Source organism: Rutidosis leptorrhynchoides, chromosome 1 (assembly GCF_046630445.1).
Source record: "Rutidosis leptorrhynchoides isolate AG116_Rl617_1_P2 chromosome 1, CSIRO_AGI_Rlap_v1, whole genome shotgun sequence".
Lineage (NCBI taxonomy): Eukaryota > Viridiplantae > Streptophyta > Magnoliopsida > Asterales > Asteraceae > Rutidosis > Rutidosis leptorrhynchoides.
The window spans coordinates 641350261-641360716 of record NC_092333.1 but is presented as its reverse complement, the minus strand read 5'-3'; positions in this window follow the sequence as shown (position 1 = coordinate 641360716).

Here is a 10456-nt window from a genome sequence, read left to right as displayed (position 1 = left end):
CTCAACACATTGTTGAGAGACTTGAGCTAAACCGTGATCATTCATACAATTATGAATGAGTCCAAGAGAGCCGTGGATTCAATCGTGACTAATTGATTGTACAATCTCAGATTCACATTCATATTGTTACCACATATTCTGAGTTTGTTCTTCATCACCTTCATGTTCATCATCTTACAACTTCACTGTACAAATCCTAAACATCAACTAGAACATGATTTGAAGCTAAACATTAGACTTTTCAATTGGTATCAGAGCTAAAGAGTCATATCTCATCGATCCTAGCTACAAATAATTCGTGTTTGATTCAGATTCAAGATACTGTTCGAGCATGTTCATCATCTTCATGAATTTCAAAATTCAATTTCATCGAATGTTGTTTATCAACACAAATTGAGCTTAGATTCCTGAATCTGAACATAAACCTAAGCTTCGTGATCCTTCAGCTTCAATCAACAGGCTCAGATTCATCAAATTTGGAATCGTGTTCATTATAAACCGAAAAAGTCAATTTAGTATTGGCCTCCGAATCAATCTGGTACGAATTAGCAAAATCTATAAATGCAGATGTGTTAGCAATCATCTAGTGAAACTATCTGCAAATTTTCAGAATCTAATTCCTCCAATTGATTACGAATTCGTGAAGTCAAAGTTTGGGGTTAAAAAGTCAACTGTTGTGTTCATGATCGAATTCGATGATTACATGATGTTTCTGATTAAATTGATGTTCGAAGAAGATTATGATGATGATCTGAAACAACTTTGCAGAAGGAATCGAGGTCTAAAAATGAGTAATTCGAAAAATCACTTTGAACTTGCAATTTCATATTCGTTCACTGTTAATGTTTCGAATTCGGATATAGATGAAGTTTTGGATCTAATTTTCTCACAACTGTTGTTAGTCGCTGCAACTGGATGAGGTTTCAATCGATTTCAGGCTCATTTTACTCAAATTTCGTATTTCAATTTTTGTGTGCATAAGAACATGATGAACTGATCAATCGTACTAGTGATTGAAACGTCTAGCGAACGTTACGAGTAATTGTTTTGGTTTGCTGAAACGTACGAGTAGTGATTGACTCAAGTGAATCGTACGTTTGATTTCGAAAAAAAAAAAAACTGAAACTGAATTGAAATTTAGGGTTCATACGCTGTTTGTTTTGGGAAGAGAAAGATGACTGTAAATCAGGATTAAAACGACTAAAAGTGGAATTGTTTCAGGAAGGCAACAAGAGTTCAATGGTTCAGATTGTTAGTTGGTTTATGGGTGGTCGTGAGTTCGAATCTGGTGTCCAGCAATTTTTTTGTGACTTTATTTACTCAGCAACAGGCCCAGTAAAAGCCCATTTGATTAATCATATCTGATCAAGCCCATCAACTGTTACAAGCCCAACACGACAAGCCCCCAATTATTCTGATTCAAGTCCATGATCAGTTGGTGATAACTGACTTTGTTAACAGTTTTTAGACTAAGGAGCTTATTTGCCAATGATTTTACGAGAAGGATTTGCAATGCAACAACAGATTCGGTGATGATGACGTCTTTTGCGGTCCATTGTTATATCTATTCGGTCCTTTTCACCGAATGTTATTGTCATCGAATCTTGACATATTCGGTAATTATCCCATTTTTGCGCTACAATGTCAAATCCAAATACATCAACCACATACAACAACAACAACAACAAAAACCAATACCACATAAGTGGTGTATGGGGGAGGTGAGATGTAGACAATCTTTCCTCTATCCGAGAACGAGAATAAAGTCGAGTCATTTCTCCACCTAGAGTGAAAACACTCTCAAAAGTAGAGAAAATCATCCCTCTCTCTATTCGACGGATAGAGAGATTGCTTCCGAGTGGACCTCCTGCCAATAAGTAGGAAAAAGTTATTTAAAAAATAAAATAAAAAATTAAAATTGAGACGCCATGAAAATGGTAAAATTAAATTTCCATAGGTTTTAAATCCTGCCTGAAATTTAATTTAGGCTGAGTCAGTATTTATTTGTTCCATGAATATGATTTCGAAAAAAATGGGTATGCATAATCAGACATATTAATTACAATGTATCCCGGTATCCCCTACGAAACTGAAAATGGGTATGCATAATCAGACACATTAATTACAGAGTATCCCCTATGGAATACCTTATAGTGGACGGATACATGTTAACCCATAACAATCTACAAAAAATTACCTATAAAAGAGTTAAGTTGATAAAAATGCCTTTTTAGAAGATTTACCAGATTTCCATGCAACACCATTTTCAAAGAAGTCTTCAAAGACTATCAAAGCACTGCCACACCCACCTATAAAACGCAAATACTTACGCAAGTGTCATACTCTGTAACACTACTCTGTGGGTAATACTAAAAGAATCATACTCTGTAACACTACTCTATAGCACGAAAACAGGGGGTATAAGCTGAATTGGATGACGATATGTATATACATAATCAACCACTTGTTTCCGATATTACATATCAATCACATGAATCAAAATTACAAATATTGTGACATCGCAATATTTCACACAACATAATGATCTTTCCTGTAAAACAAACACCACGAGAAAAAATTTGCCAATGAAGGGAAGAAAGTAAGAGGAGGTGGTGTTGGTCATATCAATACAAATTTTAACAAGATTCACATCTCCTCACCATGTATATGGCAGGCACAGTCATGACATCTCTACATTTGCTCATATTACTACTTTTGGTTATACGAACTCATATTTCCAATCCGGAGTTGCCATTTACACCTCAACAAGCTCAGTCCCGAAGACCAAGTTCAAGCTCAAGCTCATCATCTTCTTCAAAAAGCTTTAACAGACGAGCATACTGCTCTTCGCGTTTCTTCTTTTGCCATAGCCTGAAAAGGAAAACTGATAAACCCGCAACGGTTGCAATGGCGATGATTAATATGAGTATTGTCGATCCACTCATGCTACGTGAAGAAGAGTGAGCACCAGTTTTCGTTTCTTTTTGAGAGTTTGTATCATCTGAAAAACCTGAGAGAAATTGAACAGAAATTAATGACAGTAATAATAAAAACCCGAACGATCTCCGATTTGGTGAGATCAACCACATAAAAATGATGATTTATTTCATTTTCATATAAACATCATTTTGGGGGAGAATGTCATATGGTTGATGTAAAGTGTTACGAGATTTGAAAGGGAAGCAAGGAGGAACGAAAAGAAATTTCCATATTCTTGGGGGAGTTTATGGAATCTTATATCGAAAGTACTCTTGTTAAAGATGTACCACCACTAAGTCATGTGACGAAGTCTGTGATGTGATCTAGAGAGGCGTGTCCCGGTGAAAATCGGCGGTATAAGGAATCAAATGTCGAGCCCATATACTTTGAGAGGGGAGTTTATCGAGTTTAACCGATCTTACTAATTCAAGTCAAGTGATGCTTTGAATATGACTCTTGTGCATGTACGGTACAAGACTCGGACTTTAAAGAAAGAATTGTTTGTTTGAGGGGGAGTTAGAGACTCGAAGAAAATTCCACATCATATGGGGAGTTTAAAGATCAAGCTACCAAACCAATAGCTAATGATCGAGACTTTGATGAGAGCCCATGTACTTTGAAGGGGGAGCTTCTAGAGTTTCGACATTTCGTCTCAAGACAAGCAAAGTTTTATGATCAAGAAAGTTTTAGTTTTCGAAGAAGAAGATAGTTAGGCTCATCCGCAATCAACTTCTAAGGAATAAAGACTTTCAAGATCATTTAGAAGATGAAGTCTATAAATCACAACTTACATCTAGGGGGAGATTGTTAGGATTAGAAAATCCTAATAGTTATGATGTAAATGTGTGATGAGTTTAGCATTGTAAGGGACTTGTGTATAGTCTATAAATACCAAGTTCCCATACTACTCATCTTAGAGCTTTCATTGTCAAACACACACATTAGGTGTTTACATCCCCAAACTCTCTCAACACATTGTTGAGAGACTTGAGCTAAACCGTGATCATTCATACAATTATGAATGAGTCCAAGAGAGCCGTGGATTCAATCGTTATCACGATTGAATTCATGTGCTAATTGATTGTACAATCTCAGATTCACATTCATATTGTTACCACATATTCTGAGTTTGTTCTTCATCACCTTCATGTTCATCATCTTACAACTTCACTGTACAAATCCTAAACATCAATTAGAACATGATTTGAAGCTAAACATTAGACTTTGACTACGAAATTCGAACTCGAATCTGAAAGATAGGATCTGAAAATTTGTAGAGAGCATCACGATGTGAATTAGAACACTTCTACATTTTTACTTTTCTCCATAACGTTCTGAATCGATCCGGAGGCCAAAACAGATTGACTTTTCGGTTTATGAAGAACTCGAATAAAAAATCATTGAATCTGTGCTTGTTGATTGAGATTGATGATCGACGAAGCTTTGGATTTAGTTATATATCACAAAGAATATGAAATTTGAGCTTATGATGATGTTCATGAAGTCACGAGCAGAAGGATGAAGTTGAGATGAAATCTGAATTTATATTTTCCGATTTAGAATGATAGATGTAATCTGATATAGATGATGTAATAAATCAGAAAGTTTTAATGAAATGATTTGAGTTTAGGTGATTGTTTTGATTTTGTGAAAATCAATTGATTTGGATAAATCCGAGAGAGACGTCAGATTTGTTTTCGTGTTTTGGTGATTTTGAAATTTTCGGATATTTTGTATGAAGATTCGAAGATTTCGGATGAAGATACGAAGATACATATGAAGATATGAAGATCTTCATGATGAAGGTTTGAAGATATGAAGATCTTCACGTTGAAGGTTTGAAGATATGAAGATCTTCATGTTGAGGGTTTGAAGGTGTATGGTGAACATTCATCGCATTCATATGGACCGACCTTCGATTCGTTGAAGGCTCGGCTCTGATACCACTTGTTTGTCCCTTTTAGGGATGAACACGATGAATGTGGGTTGAAGATTGATATGAAGATTGAGAGAGAAAGTCAAAAGGTTAAACGTTACATTCCACGGCTTTCTTCACTCAATACATATCAATGGCTAAAAGCAAGGACAAATGAAGCCTAAGGAAGGTATATATAGCCCTCGTCTATACCTTTCACACATTAAGTGTATGGCACAACCAATGCAATAAAACGGGTTCTAACATAATTTTTTTTCTTTTATTTTGAGTAGGTTTTTTTGAATCTAAGATTAAATTAGGGTTATATATATTGGAAGTTTTTTGCTCTCCCAACAGATATGCAGCAACGATTTGTTTTTATTTTAGTTAAATAATAATGTTTGGTTATATTTTTCTCTCGGTGATAGTGTATATGTATTTTTTTACTGTCAACTTCAAATATGGACTTGTTATTGCCATCATTAATTTGAAAAATGGGGAATATCCTTCGAAACTGCGTGAAAATGGAAAGAAATGGAGAGATGAGTTTGAAATGACACTAAAGAAGGTTTTGGAAATTAGCCAACTTACTTCACTTTTATTGTTGTAATAAAACACAACTCTCAGTGCTTATTCAGAAAATGTTGGTGATTTTTGAAAGTATGAATTCATCTCCATGTCTAGAAGACAACGATCACGTCAACAAAATTATGCCGCCCTTTTATTGTTTGTTCTATTCTTTTTAACTTCTTCATTTCTCATTTATCACTATCATGAATAATTGTATTTAACATGGTGCTAATGCACACCAATCACCAAGTTATTATTTATGCTAGATATTAGGGACTATATGTTAATGTATGTAGGCTTCGGCAGAGGCTTACTTGGTGGTTAAGTTAGGGTTTGGCCAACCCTAATTTAAATGGGCCGGGCTTAGGTTGATTAGACTAGGGTTTGTCTTAATCCTTGTCTATAAATACTCTCTCATATGTACATGTTTTGTATCACCTCCGAATTAATAATAATACTCTCTAGTTCCAAAGTGGATGTAGGTTTCACATCGAAACTGAACCACTATAATTCTCGTGTCGTTTCTTTTAATTCTTGTGTTTATATCTCAGCTATTATTGTGTGTGTTTGTGATTGCTTGATCGATTAGGGTTACTACTCTGATAAAAGGCAGTTCTAGCCTTAACAACTGGTATCTAGAGCTCAGGTTCTAACTCTAGCCGTCAATCATAGCTGTTGCTGTTACAGATCCAGTCGCTGCTGCTGTTGTTGCTGTTTTTACATATCAGATTGCAGGTTATTGCTGCTGTTTTTTACACATCAGATTGCAGGTGCTAAACCCTAGCCGCCATCAGACTCTGCTGATCAACCCTAGCCGCCACCAGGCTCTGCTGATCAACCCTAGCCTCCACCAAACTCTGCTGTTATAGATCTAATCCAGATCAACCCTAGCCGCCACCAGACTCTGCTGTTACAGATCTATTGCAACTGTTACAGATCAGATTGCTGTTGTCCTCAGATCCAATAAAAAAAAATTTAATGGCAGAAGAAGGAAGGATCAAAATCGACAAGTTTGATGGGCAAGATTTTGGGTGGTGGAAGATGCAGGTTGAAGATTTGTTATGTCAGAACGGATCTGATCGATGCCTTGAATGAGAATAAACCAGAAGGAATGAAAGATGACGAGTGGAAAACACTTGACAGGAAAGCCCTAGCAGTTGTCAGACTCACGTTGACAAAAAGTGTTGCCTTTAACATTGTGAACGAAACCACGACACATGGTTTGATGAAGACCTTAGCAAATATGTATGAGAAGCCGTCTGCTTCTAACAAGGTATTTTTGATCAGACAGTTGGTAAACACCAGGTTGAAAGAAGGTGCTTCAATGACAAATCATGTTAATAAGTTCAACAATATTTAACCGTCAGTTGATATCAAGTTCGATGACGAAGTCAAAGCTCTTCTATTATTATCTTCGTTACCTGAAAGCTGGTCAGGTTCAGTCACAGCTATCAGTGGATCCACAGAGTCCTCAAAGCTAAAGTTTGAGAGCATTCGTGATTTTATTCTTGGGGAAGATATAAGAAGAAAGAGCTCAGGAGAACCATCAGGAAACTTGCTGAGCACAGAAGAGAGGGGTAGGAGAAAAGGCAGAAGTAACACCACCAGGGCAGGTCAAAGTTAAGAAGGAGGAGTGTGTCGAGAACGAGGAATGATATTAAATGTTGGAATTGTCAGGAGACCGGGCACTTCAGAAACCAGTGCACTAAGCCAGTAACATCATCAAAGCCAAAGGAAGTTAATGTTGCAGTTGCAACAGATGATTATGATAACGTCCTTGTCTGCTGCATTGAGAATACAATTGATGCGTGAGTTATGGATTCAGGAGCATCGTTTCATGCTACTCCAAGTCCACATTTGATGAAGAATCTACGAACAGGTAACCTTCATAAAGTTCGTTTGGCTAATGACCATTGTCTTGACATTACAGGGATTGGAGACTTAGAGCTGAAGACCTCTTTGGGCACTAATTGGACCTTGGAAAATGTTCGAGTTATTCCTGGCCTAAAGAAGAAACTAATCTCTGTTGGACAGCTTGATGATCAAGGATATAGTGTGCTATTTGGTGAAGGTCAGTGGAAAGTAATAAAGGGGAACTTAGTAATAGCTAAGGGTAAGAAGAGAGGCACTCTTTATATGGTAGAAGTTCCAGCTAATGAAGTAAATGCAGTTTCCAATGATCGAAGCTTAACCAGTCAGTGGCACCAACGTTTAGGTCACATGAGTGACAAAGGAATGAAAATGTTAGTGTCAAATGGTAAAATTCCTGGTTTAAAGAGAGTTGAATCGGACTTTTGCGAGTCATGTGTTCTAGGAAAGAAGAAGAAGGTTACCTTTGCAAAAGCAGGCAGAACATTAAAGGCTCAGAAGTTGGAGCTAGTAAGTTGGAGCTAGTACACACGGATGTGTTCGGGCCTACTCCTATTTCTTCATTGGGAGGAGCACGCTATTATGTTACTTCCATCGATGATTCAACACGCAAGGTATGGGTTTACTTTCTTAAAAATAAATCTGATGTATTTGAAGCTTTTAAGAAATGGAAATCTGCTGTTGAATTATCTTGTGATTTGAAGGTAAAATGCTTGAAGTCGGATAATGGAGGAGAATACATCAGCACCGAATTCGTTAACTATTGTGCTGATCATGGCATTCATATGATCAAGACGGTTCCAGGTACTCCACAACAAAACGGAGTTGCAGAAAGAATGAATCGTACTTTAAATGAGAGAGCACGTAGCATGAGACTTAATTGTGGGCTACCAAAGACTCTATGGGCTGATGCAGTAAGCACTGCCGCTTATTTGATCAACCGTTCTCCATCAGCTCCGCTTGATTTCAAAATACCCGAAGAAGAATGGAGAGGTAAAGCAATCAGTTATGAGCATCTAAAAATCTTTGGGTGCAGTGCATATGATATTAATAAAGATGGTGACAAACTAGATGCAAAAGCAAAGAAGTACGTGTTCATTGGTTATGGGGGAGATGACATGGGTTACAGGTTATGGGATAACAAGGGAAAACATGTTATCAGAAGTAAACATGCCACCTTCAATGAAGCAGAATTGTACAAGGATTTCACCTCAACGCCAAAAGAAAAAGAATCAGTTGAATTTGAGGTTGACACAGAGACAACTAGAGAAGATGAAAGGGAAACTCCAGAGTATGAAACTGAAGTTCCAGTGGAAGTTCCTAACAGTGAAAGCTCGAAGTCTGATCACGAGCAGACTTCAGATAGTGGGAGCTCAGATTCTGATGATGAGCACCCCCCCCCCCCCCCCCCCCACAGCCCCCACCACAACCTGGCCAGTCCAATTGGGTCAGGAGATCTACACGAGTCACAAGACAGCCAGAGAGGTTTAGTCCAACAGTTAACTATCTTCTTTTGACAGAAAATGGGGAACCAGAAAGTTATTCTGAGGCAATGAAGGTGAAAGATTCGTTCCAGTGGGAGCAGGCTATGAAAAGCGAGATGGAATCTTTATTGAAAAATCAAACTTGGAAGTTGACCAAGTTACCACCAGGAAAAAGGGTCTTACAGAATAAATGGGTTTTCAGAGTCAAAGATGAAGGGGATGGTTCTAAACGATACAAAGCAAGATTAGTTGTTAAAGGATTTCAACAAAAGAAGGGAGTCGACTATGCTGAAATCTTTTCTCCAGTAGTGAAGATGACGACTATCAGATTAGTTCTAAGTATGGTGGCAACCGAGAAGTTACACTTAGAACAGTTGGATGTTAAAACAGCCTTTCTGCATGGCGACATTGAAGAAGACATTTACATGTCTCAACCAGAGGGGTTTTGTGTCAAAGGAAAGGAGAATCTTGTGTGTAATCTAAAGAGAAGCTTGTATGGTTTGAAACAAACTCCCAGACAGTGGTACTTGAAATTTGATAATTTCATGGAGAAGACGGGATTCGTGAGAAGTTCTACAGATCATTGTTGTTATTTGAAGAAGCAATTATCTAGAGAATTTGAAATGAAGGATCTCGGGCCAGCTAAGCAGATTCTCGGTATGAGTATATGCAGAAATAAAGATGGGTCAATTTCTTTATCTCAAGAAAGGTATATTCGCAAGGTTCTTGAAAAGTTCATAATGAATGGTGAGTCTACAAAGCCAAGAAACACACCGTTAGGAAGTCATCTAAAGCTTTCTAAACATCAGTCTCCTAAAACTGAAGTAGAAAAAGCAGAAATGGCTAAGGTTCCTTATGCATCCGCAGTGGGTAGTCTAATGTACGCTATGGTGTGTACAAGACCTGATATAGCACATGCAGTTGGGATGGTTAGTCGCTTTATGTCAAGTCCGGGGAAAGAACATTGGGAAGCAGTGAAGTGGATACTGCGGTATTTAAAGGGTACTCCCAAAGTTGGGTTATGTTTCAAGGGCAGAGATACTACTCTCAGGGGTTATTCCGATGCAGATCTGGGTAGATGCAATAATACCTTCAAGAGCACCACCGGGTATGTATTCACTATAGGAGGAACAACAGTGAGTTGGATCTAGGCTTCAAAAGAGCGTGGCTCTATCTACTACTGAAGCATAATACATGGCCTTGACTGAAGCCAGTAAAGAACTAGTGTGGTTGAAGACATTCATGAAAGAACTGGGCAGCAAACAGACAGAATTTGTCTTATATTGTGATAATGAGAGCGCAATCAAGTTAGCAAAGAATCCAGACTATCATGCTAAGAAGAAGCACATTGGCATGAAGTATCACTTTATCAGAGAACGGATAAGCAATGGAACATTTAATCTGGAGAGCATTCCAGGTTCAAAGAATCCGGTAGATATGTTCACCAAACCAGTAACGTTGGATAAGTTGAAGCTGTGCATAGCTTCAACTGGCCTTCAGGAACATTGAAGAGAAGACAGGAACTAGAGAGAGTAGAAACGAGCAAAGTCTTACAGAGCAGAAGTACAAGAGTGCAGATCGATGTATTCGAAGCCTCCAAGTGGGAGATTGTTAATGTATGTAGGCTTCAGCAGAGGCT